Here is a 24,632-nt window from a genome sequence, read left to right as displayed (position 1 = left end):
AGTTAGCTAAAATAAAAAATAAAATTGCAAATACCTATAAAATTGCAAATACCAAGTGCTGGTGAGGACTAGAAACAACTAGAACTGGGAATGCAACATGATAGTTGCCTTCGGAAAACAATTTAGCAGGTTCTTATAAAGTTAAACCGGCACTTATTATGTGACTCAGATATCCCACTCCTAGGGATTTATTGAAGCAAATTGAAAACTAATGTTTAAAGAAAAATCTTTGTGTGAATATTAATAGCCATTTTATTCATAATTATCAAAAGCTGGAAATAAACTAAATGTCCTTCATCAGGTGAATGAAGAAAGAAACTGTGGTGCACTGGGACATTAGAATACTACTTGCCAATAAAAAGAATAAACTCTTGATTCACACAAGATGGATGAATCTTGAATGCATTTCTCTAAGTGAAGGAGGCAAGATTCAAAAGGCTATGTACTATGATTCCATTTACACGACTTTCTAGAAAAGTCAGCATTAAAGGGATGGAAAATGATCAGTGGTTGCCAAGAGATGGAGTGGGGGAAGGGGTTGACTACAAAGAGACAGTATGAAAGAATTTTGGGGATGAAAATAACAGCTCGGTATGGTACTGTGGAGGTGGATACACGACCACAAATTTGTCAAAACCCGTAAAACTGTACATCACAAAGAGTGAATTTTACTCTGCAAACTTTACAAATCAATCAGCATGCTAAGGAACTCATATGGAAGGCAGTGACAAATGAATCTCACTGTATTACAAGTATGTGATATAACCACACTGAAGGGCTGGAGATGGAAGGCCCTAACATAAGTAACTTTGGAAGACAGTGTTTTGATGGGACACTGTAGAATTAAAGTACAGGACACAAACACTGTACTCTAGGTGGTAAATTTGTTTTTCATATGGGTATGGATTAGTAATTCTGAAACTAGTTGACACACTAGTAAATATTGCAAATACCTGGAGTTAAGTTTCTCACTGTTGGTGAAAGAAGTGATGAATAAACAAAAGGAAAAGGCTAGAATAAATTCTGTGGTGCTGGATTGGAGTTGGAAGTATCAGTATGAATCCATGTCTCTTTCAATATATCTATCCAAATAGAAAGATAGATTGATAGATAGATTGAAAGATCTATAGATAGATGTGTATACCTGATTTTATATTCATACATACATTTCCAAGCTCTGCTGAGAGATTCTAGAAGCAGTGACACTCTAGTATCAATGAGCATACCTAGCTCCCTGATCTTGGTTTCTAAATATCATTCTCCAATAAAAAGAACCAGGTTTTCTTGGAGAAATGGCTGATTCTAAGGCTGGAGATGGAAAATACAAGGTGAGCCTGCAGCATCTTGTAGTGCCAGAAAGTAAGAAAGTGCTTTAAAAAAACACAGAAAATGATGAGATGTGTGAAAAGGAATCAAACTGAAAGACATCTCAGTGGCTCAAGCTAGAAAACTGTGAGCAACAAAATAAATAACAGTAGCATCGGATTATTACCCAGAGAATAAAATAAATATCCATGAGTCTATACTGATATAAAAAAGATTAAATAAGAAAGGAAGAAAGAAAGAAAAAAAAGGGGGAAAAAAGAATGAGAGAAAGAGAGAAAGAAATGAAGAAGTCGGGGGAATCTTCCTCACAGAATTCCAAATAATAAATGCGGCTGGATAGCATGAAATAGAAAATTGCCACTAGAACACCACAGTAATAATCACTGTGGGCAAGACTGACTGATGAATGCAAAAACTGTGGGTGAAACTTAAAGAAGAAACAGTACCTTTGCAGAGCCTCAAAGCATCTCCCTCCAAATACTTAACTTTTTTCTCTTAAATTCTTTAAAAGACTTATGACTATTTAAAGCAAAAATTATAACACTATATTGTGGGATTTATAACATGGGTAGATGTAAAGTTTATGACAACAATAGCACAAAGGACAGACAGAGGTAAATGCAACTGTTCTGTAGCAAGACTTCCATATTTTACATTGAATAAACTGGTGCACTATTAAGTCCAGGTAGACTGTGATATGTTAAAGATGCATATTGTAATCTGGACTAACCACTAAAAACTGCAAAGGTGTGTCACTTAAATGCTAATAAAGGAATTAAACAGCATACAAAAAGCGTTTATACAAGAATTTTCGCAGGAGATGACCTGCACCTCCCCAGGAGGAAGATGAACGCACTGCGGGGCATCCACAGAACAGAATGCCCTCAGCTGTGCTGAGGAGCAAACGCTGACACACACATGCTGTGTGAGTCTCACCAACCTCGAGGGAGGCAAGCTGGACAGAAAACAATACACGTGGGATGATTTCAGCCAAGATGAACCTATGGTGAAAAAACCAGAACAGTGGTTGCTTCAGGGGAAGGAAAAAATTGCCTGGGAAGGAACAGGAAGGAGTTTTCTGGGGGTGATGAATATATCCTATTCTTAAAGGGGTGAAGGTTATATGGGCATGTTTATTTGCCAAAACTGTACGGTTCTTATTTCTGCCTTTCAGTGTGCATACATCTTACCCCACAGCCACACACAAAAGACTAAAAGAATAATAAAGTGAGGTGGGAATGGGATGGAGCATGGATGAAACAAAAATGGCAGATGATTAGTAGTTGTTGAAGCTGGGTGACGGGCCTACTATGCTATTTTGTTTATTTTGTATATTGTTTAAATTGTTCTGTAATAAAACACTTGTGTAAGAAGACAAACTCGATATACAGTGTTCACTGGTAAGATACTGGTTATCTTTGGGGAGGAAGGAGCAAGAAAGGGATTGTTGGGGCCTGAGTGAAGCTGGTGCTAGTTCTTAGTCACACAAGTGTGTTCACTTTGTAATAATTCTTTGAGGTTTACATAGATGACTTCTCCATATATTTCTGTACACATGTTATACATCAATAAACATTTTAAATCCTGCATATGTGCACAAAGATACTAACTCATTATCTCAGACTAACAACAGTGTTTTGTTTTAAAGTGGAACACGTTCATTCATGACACCATTAGATGGATTTTCATACTCCCAATTATCTATTAATGCCGTCACCCTTGTGCGGCCCCATGGGTCTTTCCATTTTTGCCTCAATTGGCAAGTGGCATGGTTTTGAGTTTTTATGATGCAATCTTTTTCCAGCAAGGCCCACCCCCACGATGATACTCACCAAGGCCTCGACACCTAGCACAGTGCCGTGTTCACAGCATGAACTCAAGACCTGTGGGACTGGGTTGAATGAGGAAGAAAACGAGGAGCAACGATGTTCATAACTTATGTCTAGGTGCCATAACGTGACTTAGGAAATTGGTAGTGTTTTTCAATAGATTTGCTATGACTTCTAATTTTTTCTATTTAAAACAATGGGAAATAGGATCTCAGAGTTCTTTCTCAGAGAAAGCCTGACATTTCAGGCACAGGTTACTGACAATTATTAATGACATATGACTTTCCCACCTCATCTTAGTGTTAAGTTTTTAATTGCTTACCTTGGAAATGACCTAACTTTGCTTCTTCCAAATCTTGTAGTAATACTGAAGCTCCAGAAAGTCGGGCCATGGATATTCTGCTGTTGTGCGTCCTCCCTGCAAAGAAGAGGAGCTGTGAATCCACCAGTCTGAGAAGCGCATGGTGCTGTAGTATTTGGAGTGAATCAGAGAAGATAAATGGAAAAGTGACTTCAGAGAGTTATCACCATAACCCACCACAGCAACAAATTATTTTGCTTGATTATTTTGTGATTCTGAGGGTATATTTAAAAAGGGATATTAAAACTGGTTCCCAGGAGCCAGCCCTATAGTAGACCAGAAATTGCATATTACATTCCTCGATGAACTTGCCTAACATTGTGGGAAGGACGAACGGGACGTTTCAGCGCTGTTGCTTGTGTCAATGAGGCCAATAGGTCCAGACTGGGGTAAGGAAGCCCAGTGAACAAGCTTGTGTGCAGCCTCAGAAAAGGGGCGTGTGTGTGGGCCCCAGAAGTGGCTTAGGGGTCACTTACCAGTGCACGTGGTTTTCCTGTCTGTATAATGCAGGAATGGGGCCACACACTGTGATGCTTTCTCCTTTTAATGACATGGCTCAGGGCAGTCCTTCTAAGACGCCTTACCAAGGTATGGGGACTTCAGATGGGTGGGGTCCAAAGGGACGGTCTCTGCAGCGACCCTGACCACGGGCTCCAGAGGGAAGATAAATGGCAACCTAGAAGGATGGAGGGGATGGTAGGACAGGTGGCCTTGAAAAGGCAAATTCCAGGATCCCAGGCACCCGGTATTTCCATTTGAGGTATGGAAGCAGAGGGGCTGGACCCAGGGGCAGAGGGACAAGGCGGGAGTTGGGGCCCCTAGCTGTGCATGTTGGGAGCTTTTGTCTCCTAACCGTTCCCAGCCGGCAGCCTGCGTGGCTGCAGGACTACAACTCAAAGGATGCTCTGGGCACGGGATGATGCCTAGCCTGGGGGGGGATCAGTGCAGTGTGAGCTTGGCCGAGGACCAAACTGCTGTTGACTCAGGACTCTGGCCCTACACCCGCTCCGTGTGGACTGAGTCCCAGACGGATGTGATGGGAAGAGAGGGACCACGGCATTACGAAGTTGTGGCGGTGCATGGGCAGCTGCAGGCCTGCAGCATGCAACTACTTTTGTCCAAAATTGAAGCCGGACTCACGCCTCTTCCCCACCGCCTCCCTCCCTTGCTTGATTCCTCCTCCTACCTGCATGCCTGTGGGTCTTTCCACAGCCTCCTACCTAGTCCAGGGCCAGGTGCTTCTCTAAATTGCTTATGGGAACTGGTTTGACATCCCAGAAACTTTCCACTTTGCCTGCTGCCCTCTGCCTTCTCCAGCCAAAGTACCATCATTTCATCAGCTTTTGGGAGACATTCGCCCTTGTGGTGCCTCTTGCAAGAACAACTTAAGAGCTTTGCAGGGTGGTAACATTGGCTGTTGCTTGCCTTTTTTGCAGATGTGGAAGTTGAGTCATCTGAGAGGTTAATCATTGGTTTGCCCGGGATCCGCTAAGAGCGGAGGATAAAAACCTAATTCCCAGGCAAGTATCTAGTAGGTCGTTTTCACCAACCCATTCCAGTGCAGAGGCCTCCGAAACAGCAACCTTAAGATGAGAATAGCTTAAGCATTTTGCCCTTTAGGTTGATCACCTAATCTCACCTCAGGCCTGAGTGGCCGATCAGTCTCTTAGGGACATGGGTGGCAACTCAGATCCCTCGGGAAGAGAACGGTGGTCCAGCATTGGGAGAGGGATGTTCAAGGTAGAGAGCACTTGGGCAGCATTTCAAACCCATCAGCTTTAACATCTCTGCTTTGGATTCCGGCAAGGTTCCCAGATAAACACACCTAGGGATAGTCAGATGTATGGTATTCTTTAAAAATTGATTAGAGTAGTGAAAAGAACAGAGCATAAAATATCCTGCTGATTTGCAAAAGATAAAATGCAAGCAAGACCTGCCTGTTAATTTTTTTCTGGTCATTCTCTTGCCTGTACCGTACACTTGAATGCAGAAACAAAAAACTTGAATTGCCAAATTCTCTTTTCCTGAGATTAGTAAATTAAGTTAAAAGTCTTATTGAAACCTGTGGAAGAATGGTTAGCAGCTTTCGTGATGTATGTCATCGCTAAAAATCTTGGATTCTATCTACATGAAGAAAAGTCCTTGTTTATATTACACACCCAGATAGGTTATCTTTCCGATTCCTGAATGTGGGATATTATCAAAACAAGTGAAAAACCTGGTCATGGAAACTGGACCCTGTCACTTTGTCAAGAATTTGCTTTTTTATGAATTAATGACACATGAATTCTTTAACATTTTCCTAGAGAAAGGATCAGAGACTGTAGTGTCTCTGAATGTGACAAGACAGGGTGTTCTCATTAGACCACATCCTCGGGTGCTTCTCTCGTGTTCAATAGGCCCAGGTGATAGTCCGTGTAGTCAGGTGCAGCGCTGTCACCCCAGCCCCCAGTGTTCCATACTACTCTGGCATGTGCCCTCTTCAGGGGGTTCTGATGACACTCGTCCACAAAGTTTGGAAAAAGAAATTGTAACATGACGATATTCATCATCTTGAAACCGGGATTAATGGAGAGGAAAGTCTCGGGGTCTGTGTGCTCCGATGCACTGCTGTTGAGGTGTGGCCACAGTGACCACTGTGCTCCCAGCAGTCCCCACAATGGCTGCCTCAGACGTTTGATCTCCTGGCACAACCACAGCAGCTGTTAACAGAGCTGGGTGCTCATGCTTCAGTGTATTCCGTCAGATTTTGTGGCTCTGACCCTATCCGCTCGGCCCCTTCCCCTTCCTATCTGTTTCATTGGTTGCTTTGTAGTTGTCTCCTAGGAGCCACTGTATGTTAGTGTATTTCAGTGTCTTTAGGGACCCACGATCTCTAAACGAGTCACTACAAAACACCCACTTATCCTGGTGTAACCCATGTTCATCGTCTCCAGTGGAGCTGTGAAGAGCCCTGCTTACTTGGAGCTCCTCTCATTCTCATGCTGCTGGGGCTGTTACGAAGCTGGGCATCTTGTCTTTGGTCTCATTAACATTATTCTTTTCATTGATTATTTTGAAGTCGCATATGACTTTGTTAATTATGTGGACACTGGCTGTCACAGGCACTTTTATGTATCTTCCCCAACAGCTCTGTGAAGTAAGCCTGTGATCCCCATTTTACAGGGGGGGACACTGAGGCTCAGAGAGGTCGAGTAGCTTCGTTCACTTCACACAGTTTCTTGGTACATTCTGAGCCTCCACCTGGATCTCCACCTCTCAGGTGTGTGCACTTAGCTGGTGTTCCACTTTGCTCCTCTCTGCCAGGCTTCCCAAAGGCACACGCCCCATCCTGAGTCCATTGTCTGCTTGGTACAAGTCACCCTGCACAAACAGGCCCCGGGCGGGAAGTGGACTAGCAGGGCGTGGTCCTCAGGCTTACCCTGGGCAGGTTCTAAGTTCATTGTGAGAGCTGGAACAGTGGAAGATACTGATCGTCACTCACCTGGAAGGTTTGTTATGGAGAAATACTCCACTGACTTTTTGCAGGTGTCATGTCTTCTTTGTCTTCATCGCTCCTCTGAGCTTTCTCCTACAGTCCGTGTTGGGCAGTAACATACAGTACAGAGACTGGTGAACATAATAGTGTTGCCCTGCACCAAACGGTCACATCACTCATTTTTCTAATTATGAAAGAAATACATACTATAAACAAAGTCAAATTACACAGATCTATGTAGAGTAAAGTGAAACCTTCCCTTTCCATCCCCTTCTCTACAAACTCACTCCGCTAGTCAGAAGAAACTATTGTAAAGAGGTTGTGGCTTATTCTTCTGGACATTTCCTATGAATTTATAAATATATAAAGTTATTTTAAAATAAATTACATAACTATATCGTTTTGCAATTTGCTCTCTCTCAAACCATACACCATAAACGTTTCTCCTTATCAGTGCATGTCACTCTAACTTAGCTTTTTATATGTTTTAGAAGTATTGCAAAGAACAGGAATACCATGATCTGTTTATTTCTTCTTTGATAGAGTTGGGATTACATCCAGTTTCACTATTATACATAATGCTGCAGTAAGATCCTTGTATGGAATTTATTACATTGCTATTCAACTGCTCAATTTGTTTTGTTTCCATTTAGTCAGAGACTATGATATTTTCAACATTTTTATGGGAATTAATTTATAGAGAAATTAATTTTATCACTAAATAAAGACATTTATGGGGAAACTGGCATTCAAGGTCATTCATCTCAGTATTCTGGAGAAAAATCATGAAACTTAGAAGGTATTATGCTTGCTCTGTCACATTCTAACAAGTCATGTCAACAATTTATTTATTTATTTATTATTTTGTTAGGAAGATCAGCACTGAGTTAACATCCCTGATAATCCTCCTCTTTTTACTAAGGAAGACCGGCTTTGAGCTAACATCTATTGCCAATCCTCCTCCTTTTATTTCCCCAAAGCCCCAGTAGATAATTGTATGTCATCCTTCTAGTTGCTGTATGTGAGACGTGGCCTCAGCATGGCTGGAGTGGCGGTGCGTCAGTGTGCGCCCAAGATCTGAACCCAGGCCACCAGTAGCGGAGTGTGCACACTTAACCGCTAAGCCACGGGGCTGGCCCCCATGTTAACAATTTACAGATGAATGTTTGACTAGCCTCTACTCTCTCTGTTCAGAAGAAGGATGACTTTTTCTTGTCTTGAAAACTTTTGAATCCAGGGACCCTTAGTTGGGCTTCAGAGAGGATAAGATATTGCTGTTGTATCTATTTCTCTTCAGCTGTAGGCTGCATCTTCTAAAGATCATAGAATTGAACATGGTCCAATCGATATATATGATTTGGGTCAAAAAATCAAGGTAATGAACCCAAGATAGGAATCTATAACTTTGGTTCTTAATAAAAAATTTCCTTTTATATCCTCATGTATCTATGATTACTAGTAAAAAATCACCTGTGGGTGATGTGATGTGGCTCTGCTGGCAATGTCTGGCTTGAACATCCATAGTTAAGGCTGCCACATCTGTAGGTAGATTAGACTTGACCTCTTGACGACCTCTGCCCTTGGTCTTTGACATGGGAAAAATAAGAATTTAAAAAAGCTGCTGTTAGTAACACTCAATGCTAGAAATGCCCATTAAAGAGTGACTTTGATTTGGTAAACCTAAGACAGTACAAACAGAACAAAGTCTTTAATATCTAGAAAATTTAGAAAACTTCTAAATTTTAAAAATATAACTCTATTTTTGCCACAGTGCAAACTGTGTATATATGAATGAAATATCCCTCTGTCCATTTCTTAACTTGTTTCCATTGATTTGATGGATTTATCCTCTAATCCGTATTCCAATTGTGAAAGAACATCTTGGTCCTTCAAAGAAAATAAGCCATTGAAATTTGATTCTCTTTTAGCTCGGCATCCTAGAGATTTGAGGAATAAATTATTATGTAATGATACAATGATTTTGAAATCTAATTGTTAATAAGTGTGTGTAAGGGATGATTGAATAGTGGTCACCCCCATGGTCAGGGGTATTGTACACATGGACGTGTAAACACGATTCAGGAAGCTGCTTCAGCCCTGTTACATCCCTGAGAACCACAGTGCAGGACTATCTAGGCACACAGCCGTCTGCCTCGATCTCTTGGGTTACATGTAGATCCAGAGGTCTTGAGAGTGGCTTCAGAGCAGCTAACTTTTATCGATTTCTCCCCTTCCTTCTCTCTAGCTTATCTCAAACAGTCTTGATTATCATATTTTAAAGACCAATTATCGCTATTTATATGAGCTGCTTGTTCATTATTGCAGAGTAATAATCAAGTATATTATTAAATATCATTTAATTGATCTAATTAAATTTGTTGTACCTTTTAATTGATTAGAACACTAAGTTTAGTTCAGAGTTTGATATTCACCTGATGTGTTGATCTTCTTACGATTGCCGAGTGCCTCACTCACCTTAGAAGTGTATCTTTGGAAAGTCAAGATGGCAGCGTAAGCAGACTCTGAACTCAGTTCTTCCCATGGACACAACCAATTTACAACTACTCGTAGAAAAATTACCCATGAGAGAGAACTGAAAACTAGATAAGAGTAAATCCTGCAACAAAGGACAACCTTAATTGAGGTGGAAGTTGCAGAAACTCCCTTTGGGAGAGAAAAAATGACGCCTTCACAGGACGCCAGTGTCACGTCTGCCCGGGAGCAGCCCACAGGTATGCAGCCCTCCCTGGAGGAGTGGGGCCTTGAGCTGGAGAGCACCCCTGCTGTGGGCATTTTGTGGACGCAGCAAAACCTAGACTGAGTGGCAGAATAACTGACTTTGCCTGCTACTAGAACGTTGGGGAGTACCCCCAGAAAAGCTGGGTCACAAAGAAATTAAAAGCAGCTCTTAAAGGGCCCACACACAAACTCACCTGTTTCAGACAGCAACCGAAAATCAGCAGAAAGAAAGGTGCATAGTGCTTTGGTGAAAAGAGACTCACCTGACAGGCTCTGAGTGCATCTCAGTGAGATGTGAGACCTCTCCGGTGACTGGGACATTGGCAGCGGCCATTGCTGTAGCCCGGTGTGGGCATGTTGAAATAGACGCCATTGGAGATCTCCCTGGGGCCTGCTAGCCCAGGTCTGCCTCATCCACTAGAACATCGATTTAATACAGCTCAGCCAGGGCAGGCAGCCCACCCTAGAGACTGGCACCACCCAACAACAAGCCCTCAGGCAACTTGTGGGCCTGCATAGATTGGTGACTGGATTCTCTGCAGCCTGGTAACTGAGATGACTTCAGTGGAGCAGGGCGTGCACAAGGAGTGGGTGGAGAGTGTGGGGCGGTGGTGGAGTGTGTCAGGCTCCTGCCGTGGAAAGACTGCATCCACTTCAGGAGGTCGGGGTGCACACAAGGGGCAGGACTGTGTTGACTGTGTGTGTGGATCTGTGAGCAGCAGGGCGTGTCAGCTGCAGAAGACTTGTGTTTCTCAAAGACCCACATAGGGCGTCTGCTCCACCTTCCAAAGCCTGAAATAATTGGGGGCTCCCATGCCTGAGGTCAGCCCCACCCAGCTACAATCCTCAGAGAGCTGACAAGAGACCTAAAGCCTGGAGGCTTATAGCAATTGTAAGGCCCTGAGACTAACAACATGCCACGCTGGGGTCCTACTCACTTAAAAGAAATAATGCTACACAAATGTGATAGCCAACTGTGTTGGGGCTTCCTACACCTGATAAAGAGACTGAAGGGCCCACAACAACTACAAACAGCTGAGCATTACAACAGCTGACCAGGAGCATAACTCAGCCTACCTGGGCACATACAGGGAGAGCAAACAGGTCACAACGGAAGGACACACATAGCCCACATAGGGGTCACCCTTGGAACATTGAGAACAGAGGGAAGCACACTGCAGGACTCCTAAGGCATCACATGTATAAGGTCACCTATCTAAGAGCAGGAGACGTAGCTGACCTACCTAATATGTAGACACAAGCACAGGGAAAGAGGCAAAATGAGGAGGCAAAGGAATACATTCCAAGTAAGGGAACAGGACAAAACTCCAGAAAAGGAATTAAGTGAAACAGAAATGAACAACCTACCCGACAGAGAGTTCAAACTAAGAGAGTTAATGATGCTTGCTGATCTGGGGAGAAGAATAGATGAACTCAGTGAGAATGTCAACAAAGAAATTGAATATATAAAAAAGAACCAATCAGAAATGAAGAATATGATACTGGAAATGAAAAATTCACTAGAGGGACTCAAAAGCAGAGTAGAGGATACAGAAGAATGGATCTGCGAGTTGGATGAAAGACCAGAAGAAATTACCCAAGCTGAACAGGTAAATGAGAAAAAAATTAAAATGAGTGAGGACAGTCTAAGGGACCTCTGGAACAACATCAAGTGCACTAACATCCATGTTATAGGTTTTCCGGGAGGAGAAGAGTGAGACAAAGGGACAGAGAATTTATTTCAAGAAATAATAGATACAAATTTCCCTAACCTAATGAAGGAGACAGACATCCAGGTACAGGAAGTACAGAGAGCCCCAAACAAGATAAACCCAAAGAGGCCCACACCAAGACACATCATAATCAAAATGTCCAGAATTAAAGATAAAGAGAGAATCCTAAAAGCCACAAGAGAAAGACAAGTTACATACAAAGGAAGTCTCATAACGTTATCAGCTGACTTCTCAGCAGAAACATTACAGGCTAGCAGGGAGTGGCATGATATATTTAAAGTGCTAAAAGGAAAAACCTTACAGCCAAGAATACTCTACCCTGCAAAGTTATCATGCAAAATGGAAGGAGAGACCAAAATTTCCCAGACAAGCAAAAATTAAAGGAGTTTTTCACCAAGAAACCAGTGCTACAAGACATGTTAAAGGGACTGATTTAAGGGGAAAAGAGAAGACGACAAATAGGAAAAATCATCTATTTCCATGATAAGAGGATAATGGACACAAATGCAGAAAAAAAGAGGTTAGATATGTATCAAAACCATAAAATGAGGGAGGAGGGGAGTTAAAGAGTAGAGCTTTCAGACAGAGGTCAAACTAAAGAGACCATCAATTCTGTATAGAAGGAGAAAGGAACAGAGAAGGACTACTAAAACACTGAGAAAAAAAAAGTTAAAAATGGCAGTAAGTTCATACTTATCAATAGTTACTTTAAATGTCAATGGACTAAATGCTCCAATTAAAAGGCATAGGGTGGCTGATTAGAGAAAACAGCAAACCCATATATATGCTGCATACAAGAGACACGCTTCAGAAATAAAGACACTCACAAACTGAAAGTGACGGGATGGGAAAAGATACTCCACGCAAATGGCAATGAAAAAAAAGCTGGGGTAGCAGTACTCATATCAGACAAAATAGACTTTAAAACAAAAACTGTAAAAGGAGACAAAGAAAGGCATTACATATTGATCAAGGGAACAATCCAACCAGAGGATATAACACTTGCAAATATCTACGCACCCAATCTAGGTGCACCTAAATATATAAAGCAATTATTAATAGACATAAAAACAGAAATAGACAGTAACACAATAATTGTAGGGGACTTTAACACTCCACTTACACCAACGGATAGATCATCCAAACAGAAGATCAATAAGGAAACATTGGCCTTAAATGATACACTAGGACAGATGGACCTAGTAGATATATACAGAGTGTTCCATCCAAAAACTAAAGAATACACGTTCTTTTCAAATGCACATGGAACATTCTCCAAGATTGATCAGATATTAGGCCACAAAACAAGTCTCCATAAATTTAAGGAGATTGAAATAATACCAAGCATCTTTTCTGACCACAACAGTATGAAACCGGAAATCAACTATAGGAAGAAAATCAGAAAAGCCACAAATACGTGGAGATTAAACAAAATGCTACTGAGCAGCGACTGGGTCAACGAAGAAATCAAAGAAGAAATCAAAAAATACCTGGAGACAAATGAAAATGAAAATACGACATGCCAGAATTTATGGGACACAGGGAAAGCTGTTCTGAGAGAGAACTTTATAGCAATACAGGCCTATCTCAACAAACAAGAAAAATCTCAAATAAACAATCTAACAATGCACCTAAAGGAAATGGAAAAAGAACAACAAACAAATCCCAAAATCAGTAGAGGAAGGGAAATAATAAAAATCAGAGCAGAAATAAATGAAATAGAGACCAAAATAATAAGATAAAAAATTAATAAAACCAAAGGTGCTTCTTGGAAAAGATAAACAAAATTGACAAACCTTTAGCTAGACTCACCAAGAAAAAAAGAGAGAAGGCACAAATAAGTAAAATCAGAACTGAAAGAGGAGATGTTACAACAGACACTTCAGAAATCCGAAAGATTATAAGGGAACACTATGAAAAGCTGTAGGCCAACAAATTCGACAATCTGGAAGAAATGGGTAAATTCTTAGAATCATATAACCTTCCAAAAATGGATCAAGAAGAAGTAGAGAATTTGAATGGACCTATCACTAGTAAGGAGATCGAAACAGTAATCAAAAACCTCCCCAAAAATAAAAGTCCAGGACCAGACGGCTTCCCTGGGGAATTCTACCACACATTCAAGGAAGACTTAATACCTATCCTTCTCAAACTCTTCCAAAAAATGGAGGAAGGCGGGAAGTTTCTTAACTCATTCTACAAAGCCGACATTACCCTGATACCAAAACCAGACAAGGACAACACAATAAAAGAAAATTATAGGCCAATATTACTGAGGAACATTGATGAAAAATGCTTAACAAAATACTAGCAAATCGCATAAAACAACACATTAAAAAGATTATACACCATGATCAAGTGGGATTTACTCCGGGTATGCAGGGATGTTTCAACATTCACAAATCAATCAACGTAATACACCACATTAATAAAATGAAGAAAAATATCACATGATCATCTCAATAGATGCAGAGAAAGCATTTGACCGGATACAGCATTAATTTATGATAAAAACTCTGAATAAAATGGGTATAGAAGGAAAGTACTTTAACATAATAAACGCCATATAGGACAAACCCACAGCTAGTATCATCCTCAATGGTGAAAAACTGAAAGCTATCCCTCTAAGAACAGGAACCAGACAAGGATACCCACTGTCACCACTCCTATTTAACATAGGACTGGAAGTCCTAGCCATAGCAATCAGGCAAGAGAAAGAAATAAAAGGGATCCAAATTGGAAAGGATGAAATGAAACTGTCACTATTTGCAGATGATATGATTTTATATATAGAAGATCCTAAAGAATCCACCAGAAAAATTTTAGAATTAATAAACAAATACTGTAAAGTTGAAGGATACAAAATCAACATACAAAAATCAGTTGCATTTCTATACACTAACAAGGAAGTAGCAGAAAGAGAAATTAAGAATATCATCCCATTTACAATTGCAGCAAAAGGAATAAAATACCTAGGAATAAACTTAACCAAAGAGGTGAAATATCTGTACACTGAAAACTATAAAACATTTCTGAAAGAAATTGAACAAGACACAAAGAAATGGAAAGATATTCCATGATCTTAGATTGGAAGAATTAACACAGTTAAGATGTCCATACTTCTTAAAGCAATCTATAGATTCAATGCAATCCCTATCAAAGTTCCAACAACATTTTTCACAGAAATGGAACAAAGAATCCTAAAATATATATGGAACAACAAAAGACCACGAATAGCTAAAGGAATCCTGAGAAAAAAGAACAAAGCTGGAGGTATCACACTCTATGATTTCAAAATATACTACAAAGATATAGTAACCAAAACAGCATGGTACTGACACAAAAACAGACAGACAGATCAATGGAATAGAATCGAAAGCCCAGAAATAAACCCACACATCTATGGACAGCTAATCCTTGATAAAGGAGCCAAGAACATACAATGGAGAAAAGAAAATCTCTTCAACAAATGGTGTTGGGAAAACTGGACAGCCACATAAAAAAAATAAAAGTAGACAATTACCTTACACCATACACAAAAATTAACTCCAAATGCGTTAAAGACTTGAATGTAACACCTGAAACTATGAAACTTCTAGAAGAAAACCTAGGCAGTACGCTCTTCAACATTGTTCTTAGCCACATATTTTCAAACACCATGTCTGACCGGGCAAGAGAAACAATAGAAAAATTAAACAAATGGAACTACATCAAACTAAAAAGCTTCTGCACAGCAAAGGAAACCATCAACAAGACGAAAAGACAACCTAACAATTGGGAGAAGATATTTGCAAACCATACATCTGATAAGGGCTTAATCTCCAAAATATATAAAGAAAACATGCATCTCAACAACAAAAAAACTACCAACCCAATTAAGAAATGGGCAAAAGACCTGAACAGATATTTCTCCAAAGAAGATATACAGATGGCCAACAGACACATGAAAAGATGTTCAAAATCATTAACTATCAAGGAAATGCAAATCAAAACTAGCATGAGATATCACCTCCTGCCCGTCAGAATGGCTATAATAACAAGACAGGAAACAACATTTATTGGAGAGGATGTGGAGAGAAGGGAACTCTCATACACTGTTGGTGGGAGTGCAAACTGGTGCAGCCACTATGGAAAACAGTATGGAGATTCCTCAAAAAAATCAAGGATAGAACTAACATATGATCCAGCTATTCCACTGCTGGGTATTTATCCAAAGAACTTGAAAACACCAATGCATAAAGATACATGCACCCCTGTGTTCATTGCAGCGTTATTCACAATAGCCAAGACTTGGAAGCAACCTAAGTGCCCATAAAGGGACGAATGGTTAAAGAAGATGTGGTACATATACACAATGGAATACTACTCAGCCATAAGAAACGATGAAATCCAGCCATCTGTGACAACATGGATGGACATTGAGGGCATTATGCAAAGTGAAATAAGTCAGAGGGAGAAGGTCAAATACCATATGATTTCTTTCATTAAGTAGTAGATAAAACAACAATAAACAAACACATGGAGACAGAGATTGGATTGGTGGTTACCAGAGGGTACGGGGGGAGGGAGGAGGGCGAAAGAGATAATTCGGCACATGTGTGTGGTGATGGGTTGTAATTGGTGTTTGAGTGGTAAACATGATGTAATCTATGCAGAAATAGAAGTATAAACGATGTACACTTGATATTTATACAATGTTATAAACCAATGTTACTGCAATAAACAAAAATTAAACAAAAATAAAGAAGTGTATCTTAGGCCCATCACAAGATTTTAAAGAATCAAATCATCATAGATTAAGATAATGTACTGTCCTTTTGATGACCGGGAGGCACATGGGTCCATTTTGAAAATATGCCCGTCTGTCTTTGTTCCCCACGGAAAGCTTCTGCTCACTAGGTCTCCAGTGGCTTGCACAAGCCCTAGGTCTATAATAGCTTGGTGCCTCTCCTTCTACTTGGGGTAGAAATAAAAGAGGTCAGAGAGACTTACAGTAGTTTTGGAGACTTGTAACTTCTTCTATGAAGACCATCCATGCATAATTTTCTGGATAGCTCTCTGTGCCTAAGACTACTAGTTACTTTAAGGGTTTGTCAGGAACTGTGAAAGGTCTGATATTTTACCTTACCTGCAAACCAATAAGTTAGCCTACCATGGTCTTACAGATGGTGGCAAAAAACACAAGACCCATACATAAGAGACAAAGGACTTAATGACACAGCAATAGCAGTGACCAGAGTATCAGCATTTGCACCGGTTTAATAAATCCCAGTTCCTACAGGGTGATACACAGTGGGCCAGGTGAGACACAGAGGGTTGCAAGAGTTCAGAGCTTAAGAAACTCAAATCTTTGATAACGGGCAGGAAGTCTGCTAACGTTTGCCTCGGGGGTGTGTGTTATCTTTATTATTCTGGGCAGTAAGCAAGCCTGCCCTTTGCTCCAGAGGAGGCCACTATTTCTATTTTCCAAGGCTGACAGCTCTACACACATCCTTGAAAAGATAACCTGGTTTTACTGGGTTTCAAAGATAAGCTTGAATGAGACTCAATCATCATTCAGCTCTTCTGTTTCCTTTATTGATATTGTGCAAATATGCTCTTTTCTCTGTAAAGTTCACTAACTTTATTCATACATAAGGGATGTTTTTGGTTTTATTTATTAAGTTGAAATTTTCTTATTAGAGAAAATGATGAAACTATTATGGGTTGGATCTGAAGGTATGCTTTTCCAGGAAAAATGTGAAAGATCAGTGCTCATAGAAATTTTCCACAAGGAGCTGATAGCAACTTAAATGATTTTAATTTGAATACTGTTTTGTACAAATTTCTTCCATCTTACTTCATCCTCTCTGCTTCCTGTAACTCTCAGATGGGAATGGGGCAGTTTCAGGGATTCACTGAACTCATTTACAACATTAAAATGGTTTTGTCTGTTGTGTTTTTTTAATTGAGGTAAAGTTGACATACAACATTATATTAGTTTCAGGGGTACAATGTAATGATTCAATATTTGTATATATGTTGAAATGATCACCACAAAACGTCCAGTTAACATCCGTCCTCGTACATAGTTACAAATTTTTTTCTCTTGTGACGAGGACATGGCGTGTTTCAAGGTGCAGAAGAATCAAAGATGATGTCATACTTTTCCATATACAGCTTGATGAATTTGGACGTAAGTATACACCCTTGAGACTGTCATCACCATCAAGGCCACAAACATATCCATCACGTCCCAAAGTTTTCTCTCATCTCCATTTGTACTATTATTCTGTGGTAAGAACACAACATAATATCTACTCTATTAGCAAATGTGACGCATGCAATAAAGTCTTGTCAGCTGTAGGCACTATGCCGTATCCTAGATCTCCAGAATTTATTTATCTTGATAACTGAAACTTTGTATCCTTTGACAATCACCTCCCCATTTCTCCATGCCCCCAGCCCCTGGCAACCACCATTCTAACCTCTGCTTATATGAGTTTGACTATTTTAGATTCCACATATAAGCGACTATTGTCTTCCTCTGTATGCCTTATTTCACTTAGTATAATGTCTTCTAGGTCCATCCATGTTGTCAAAAATGACAGGAATTGCTTCTTTTGTCAAGGTTGACTAATATTGCATTTCTTTATCTCTTCATCCATCAGTGATGTTTAGGTTACTTCCGTATCTTGGTTATTGTGAATTAACTGCAATGAACATTAGAGTGCAGGTACTCTCTTTGAGACCCAGATTTCAATTCCTGTGGGTAGATACCAGAAGTGGGATTGCTGGATCATATGCTAGTTTTCATTTTTGGAGGAACCTCCATACTGTTTTCCATAATGGTTGTACTAGTTTACATTCCCACAAGGGGTCCTTTTCTCCACATCCTCACCAACAGTTGCCATCTTTAGTTATTTTTGGTAATCACCATCTTAACAGGTGTGAAGTGGTAGCTCATAGTGGGTTTGATTTACATTCCCTGATGATCAGTGATGCCGAACACCTTTTTGTACACCTGTTGGCCACTTGTATGTCTTCATTGGAAAAAGTGTTTTCTGGTCCCTTGCTCATTTTTAAAATTGATTTGTCTTTTTCCTATTGAGTAAACACAAAAAAAGAGAACAAAATTTCCAGGAATTATGGGTGCTTCCCAGTTGATGCAAATGGTTTTGTATTTACAGTGGTACCAAAAGGTCATGTTTCGTGCTTTTTCTTCAGCTTGTTATAAGACCAGCAGTAGCTGCGGCATGGCAGACAATCGAGATCATCTGGGTTTGGAGGTTTACAACATAAATGAGTGGTAAGGAATTTTTTATCATTCCAAGGAAATTATTGAGATCATAGTCCATGGAATCTAGGGTTGATAGGTGTAGGAGGAAATTAAGGTGAGGATTGGTGATCTGGCATTACTTTTGATCTTGAGGGACAGGTATCTACTGTATGTGTATCTGAATAAAAATATTAGAGATCAGGAATTTGTGTGGGTGAATGTTTTCTGAATTATTTACTTTTGAACATCACCATTTGGATTATGTGAACAACTGGGATATGGGAGAAAGTCACTCTCAGGGGATAGTTGATAATATCACTATTGATTTAACTTCTAAAGGAGCTATAAACACCAAATGGTCAATGGATTAAGCAAATGAGTAGTCAGAAAACACAGAAATGGTAGGATTTGGGATTTAGTACACGACTAGGGACAGACTGTCCTGAGAGGCAATGCCAGCACTTGTGCGGTTGAGAGTGACAAGGACAAGAAGAGAATAGAAACACACTCAAAGAAGGAGTTAACAGGATGGAGGAGGAGAAATGATCTGGAGAAGCCTTGAGCTTTGACCTTGAGCTTTCTGTTCTTGATGCAAATCTGCCTGATGATGTCCCAGGACACAGGTCAGATCTATCCCTAGAGGATAGAGGGAGGGTGGAAGCACAAAACAGCCAGGATAATTGTCCTAAAAAGTCAGGTTTCCTTTATCATTTGACCCAATTTCATGATTTACTTTTGTAGAGTAAGAGGAAAAGAAGGATGACAGTCACGTCTTCACAGAGGAAGTAGCGTGACTGTGGGAACCAGTCCAAACCAAAGCCTGGTTTAAGCATCTTCATCCCTTTCAGGATGTCCAGTGACATATTCAAGAGGCCAGTTACTAGAATCCCATCCCATCCTGGCAATGAAGGATCTCTGGGAGGACATCTTGGACTAGTCCCACCAGTTCTGCCGTCACGAGAGACCACAAGGACTCCAGGTCTGCAGCAGTGCAGGACAACTGGTAAGTCCTTTCAATCTTGCCACAGCTTTGCAAAAACTTGCACCTAGTCACACAGGTGAATCCCTGCCAGGTGTGCTCGCAGGTGGTCTGCACTCCAGGTCCCATGCCCACTTCTGCCGGTCTTCAGATTTGGCAGGGATGATTCCAGGAGCTGACCTGGGCATTCCACAGCTCCACTGCCAACAATTTCTGGTGACTGAGCAAGGTATCAGGAAGGAGGACAGGGCAGTGAAGAGCACAGGAGAGACATTGGTGATAGCACTGATGGCGGACAGACTTGCTAGCGAGGCAGAGAAAGTGAGGGGTCAAGAAGGACGTAATGACAGCAGATGAAACGGAGCAGGCATCTCAGTTAGGTGTTTTAGCAGCGTCCTTAATGTTTTCTTGCTTTGAGCTCTTGAAATTTTAAAACATATGAATACTTTTCTTTTATTAAACTCCACTGTATGACAGAAAATATAGACTTCAGTTTCCTTCTGAGGTGAGAGGTTGGGTTTCAGGTGAAGAGAACAAGGAGATCTTCCTTTTTCATGCCATTCGCTCATTTTCCTTTACTATGTACATTATTTATTTGTACTTTAAAATCAGCAGCGAGTTATCAAGGTCACGGGATGATTCAGTTTTTCCCCTCACAGTCACAGTAAAACCTACTTAAAGTGGATTATTCTTTTTGTGTAATATTCCAAAATATTATTTCAAAAGCACTTTTATGTCTATGTTCTCAAATTAGATATTTACTTCTAGGTCTCCATTTTTATGTTCTTTGTTGCATGCTAATACAAAGTTGCACCTAAGGAAATACCAGATTTACCTCAGTTTTGGGATCCATATGTGTTACTAATTTGATCCATGGAGATGGACATGGCAGTTGGGGGACCGTGCTATTATCATTTTATTTTTTAATTTTTTGTTTACTGCAGTAACATTAGTTTATAACATAGTATAAATTTCAAGTGTACATCATTATACTTCTATTTCTGCATAGATTACATCATGTTCATCATCCAAATACTAATTACAACCCATCACCACACACATGTGCCGAATTATCCCTTTCACCCGCCTCTCTCCCCCATTCCCCTCTGGTAACCACCAATCCAATCTCTGTCTCTATGTGTTTGTTTATTGTTGTTATTATCTACTACTTAATGAAGGAAATCATACGGTATTTGACCTTCTGCTGCTGACTTATTTCGGATCGTGCTATTATCAAAAGAGATCTTTTCAGCATCAGTAATCTAACAACAACCCACTGCTTGTTGGGATTTAATTGACTATTTGAGGCATCAAGCTTTCATTGTTGGCACTTCTCTTTCTCTTTGGAGGGAAAGTACGGTCTTCCCAGTCTTTCCATTAACAAATCCCTTTCCTGTGTGGCTGTGCTGTGTCAGGAAGGGCTTGGGATGCCGGGAACCAGGATTCATCCTCAGCTTCTGGCTGTCCTGACAAGGCTTCCTTGGCAGAGTCCAGCCTGTGTGTCTAGGTGACACTTGCAGCCATCAGAAAGGAGGGGATAACTCACAAGTGCCAAGTGATTCATCTGGCCCTTGTCTTACAGGTTGTTCCCAAGGGATGAGGTTTAAAATGCCACTTGGTAACCCTTTGAAAGCTCCTAGTCATGGGGTGGGTTCTCGGTATGAGCTCAGAGCAGTACTGTTCACCGCCAGATGTGAAGTATTTCAGTATTTTAATTGGAAAGGCTGTGCTCATGCACGTCCATGGATCATCACTTCCGTGGCATTCCCTGCTGGAGCCACCCACACCCCTGTCATGTCTCATTTTTCAAAGCTCCAAACAGTGTTCACACCCCAGCAGGTGGTGGTAATGTACCCACAGCACAGGACTGGGGAAAAAAGACAACCACTCAGGGGTGACACTCTTTCAGGGCTAGGGCCCATTTACCCCATTTGGATGAGTTGGTAACACCAACACTTAGTGTGTAAACTGGAGGATTGTCCAAGACCATGGACCTCAGAACGACACAGGCTCAGAAGTCACCTTGGCCAGCAAGGGACAGTGTGGGGTCATTCACTGGCCAGGATTATAGTCCCTTATACTGGAAAAGTAGAGCTCACCAGGGATCCATCAGGCCAAGCCAGGGAAGAGCCTGGGGGCCATCTAGGGAATTTCTGCCCTAAAGGGAATTGCATAAGGAAGGCAGGGGTGCTGAAAATCCTAGTTCACAGGGAGCTTTCATGTTTATGGAACGAGGCCCAGCAGTAGCCTTAAAAGCTGCGTCACAAATCTTTCCTCATGGATACAAAACAAGCAGGAAAAGGAATTCAGAGTCCTGGACAAGGATCATAGCAGGATTCAAATCCAGTGAACACGGAGCCCCTAGAGGGGCCTCAGGAGGGAAAGTCCTGCCTGCCTTTAGTCTATTTGCAAATGACCTTCCTTGGGCTTTGTCCTCTCCACGTGCACGTTTTGATCTTTTTACATTGTTTTCCCCACTTAGAGCTGATGCAATTCCAGAGATTGAACTAGAAAACTACAAGTTCCTAAAATTTGCTCAAAAGAAATCTCAACAAGAGTAGCAGAAAACGTTCCCTGTTCCTCCAGAATGTAGAAAGGCAGCCCCTGCCCATGGGACAACATGGTCCTGGGTAGTGTTGTTTTAAAGACACCCACATTTCAGTGGTTGTTGCTTTGCCTGTGAAAGTACCTTGAACCTTTAAATCCCAAGAGTAAGGGCGGGGAACCGTGTCTGTTCCTGGAGGAGCTGAATGATACTGAAATTAACTGGCCTCGGAGTTAGGGGGACTTTGGAGTGTCCCCACTAGCCAGGGAAGGGGCTGGCTATTCTCCCTTCTCCCACATACAACAAGCTGACGACCCAGAAGAGTTTTTGATTCAAGGAGAAATGTGAGATTCTGTGTCTCACTTACATGCCTACAGAAAGCGACAGAACCACACCACAACTCCCAGGCTGTGAAGGGAACAGGATTTTAATATAATATCAAAATATGGCATTTATTATTTACAACAAATAACTATTGTCCCTTCCCAATGGGTGAATAGGTGCTGTGGTAGAGATATCAGGGAGCTGGGGTGTGGTCACCCCTTTCTCTTGGGCTTCAAGGGACCCCAGGGATCAGCTTACAATGCTCCCCTTACCATCAGGTGTGAGGAGCTGGCCCCGTGTATCGCAAGCCTCCCGGCTCTTTCCCCGCTGCTGAAGATGGGGCTGTGATTGGCCACTGGTATGGGGCTCGGTGTTGGGGCCTGGGGACTGATTAGAAGAGTCGGGTTATCTTGGGGGCCCTCCCTCAGAATCACGTCCCCCCACCCTGTCCCCACTGCACCAGGTGCTCCAGACTCTGTGCTCAGTGCTGTCACCCACCAGTATCCCATTTGTCTCTGCCACGTGAGCGATCATTTAGTATCACCTATTTCATAGAGGAGGAAACTGAGTCTCAGGAAGCTGAAGAGAGTCACCTCAGTCACAGGACTGCTCAGTAGTGGAGCTGGAATCCCAATGCCAGCTGTCCAAGTTCCCAAAGCCACGCTTAGCCCAAAGCTTTAGTGAACCCCTAGGAGTCAGTCACCCCGGACCAGACACTCACTCACCCCTGACATTGATGATGGCCGGAACTTCTTGGCCTTGAGTATTCTGCTGGCCAACTAGGTCTGGGGCTCCAGCTGGCAGGACAGGCTGTAGCTACAGGACAGAGAGTCACCTGTGAGCCTACCAGGAGCCACACTTCAGGTGTCCCCCTGCTGCCTGCCCAGCAGATGGAGTCTGGGTTTCCCAGAGGTCACCATGCAATAAGGCCTGGGGCTCACCGGAGACCCAAGGAGACAGGCTCTGTGGACTGGCCAACAGGGAGAGTCCACCCCTGCCCTCACTCAACTCCTGCCCGGCCTCACCTATCATTCTCGTTGAGCAGCTCCATGTCCAGGAACCAGGCCCCAAATCGCTCCTCAGTCTGTAGGTTGTAATTCTTTGCAGCCGCCTGGAGCAGCAGGATTTCCCTCAGGACTGGGTATTCCTGCGACCAGAGGGAAGGAGAAGATGCAGACAGGGCCTGGGTAGGGGATATTGCATGGGCCTTGTGGGCTGTGAGGGGTGGGGCAGGGGATCAGTCCTGGGAACCCTCCTTCCCTCCAGTTCCCTCCAGGCTCTACCTGTTCTCAGAATGGGAATAATCAGCACCTCCTCCAGGAATATTTCCTTGATGCCATCCTCCCCTCAACCCACCCGCCAATTGGATGTGTCTCCCACTTCTCTGTTATCAAACACTTCCACTCAATGTAAGATACAGGGGCTGGAGCCAGGGACTGTTCTGCCCAGAGGGTCTCTGAATTCCTCCTCCTTCCCCTCCCCTGCAGGGGGTGCTGCAACTGTTCACTTCAGTCCTCTTCTCAGCTTGATCTCATTCCCCTGGAAGGCAGACAGTCAGAGTCCATCAGATTGATCCTCCTAGCTTGACTAGCCCCCTATACCCACCCCTTCTCATGTTGCACTACTGCCAGGTCCCCAGAGGGTACCAGGCATGCAGAGAAAACAGGAGTTGGACCTAGGCCAGGCTCTGGGCTCCAGAGAAGGAGGACATGGGGGTGAGGTTGAGGGATGTGGCAGCACAACCCACTCTGATGACAGACTTGGAGAGTGAGGCCTCAGGCAGACGGGACTGCTCAGCCACTTATGTGCTGCCTGACTTGGAGGGGCCCGACTTCTCTCCCTCTATGGGTAGCATGAGAGGGAGAGGCTGAGTCCAGCTGAGATAAAACCTCAAACAGCTGTGCCATCAGGCAGCTCTGAGCTTCCCCAGCCTCTCGATTCTGAATGGGTCTATCAGGTGGACCCTCTGTTCACTCATCCCTAAGATGGGCCTGATGCCCCAGCTCCCAGGGGCGGCTGCGAGTCTCTCATGAGAGATGTCCCAAGTGCTGAGAGCTCAG

At 42.2% G+C, this 24,632-nt stretch overlaps 1 long non-coding RNA gene across 1 annotated transcript; it reads right to left on the bottom strand.

Annotated features, from left to right (window-relative positions):
• Window positions 1-22,600: 22,600 nt before the first annotated feature.
• LOC131402098 (uncharacterized) lies at window positions 22,601-23,630 on the bottom strand. Its single transcript, XR_009218271.1, has 3 exons — window positions 23,598-23,630; window positions 23,298-23,388; window positions 22,601-22,656 (listed from the first exon to the last, which is right to left on the bottom strand). It is a non-coding gene; the product is annotated as an uncharacterized LOC131402098 (long non-coding RNA).
• Window positions 23,631-24,632: the final 1,002 nt, after the last annotated feature.

The sequence above is a fragment of the Diceros bicornis genome (assembly GCF_020826845.1).
Source record: "Diceros bicornis minor isolate mBicDic1 chromosome 30 unlocalized genomic scaffold, mDicBic1.mat.cur SUPER_30_unloc_1, whole genome shotgun sequence".
Lineage (NCBI taxonomy): Eukaryota > Metazoa > Chordata > Mammalia > Perissodactyla > Rhinocerotidae > Diceros > Diceros bicornis.
Note: the sequence above shows the minus strand (reverse complement) of the source record. Positions and strands in the feature narration are given on the sequence as shown.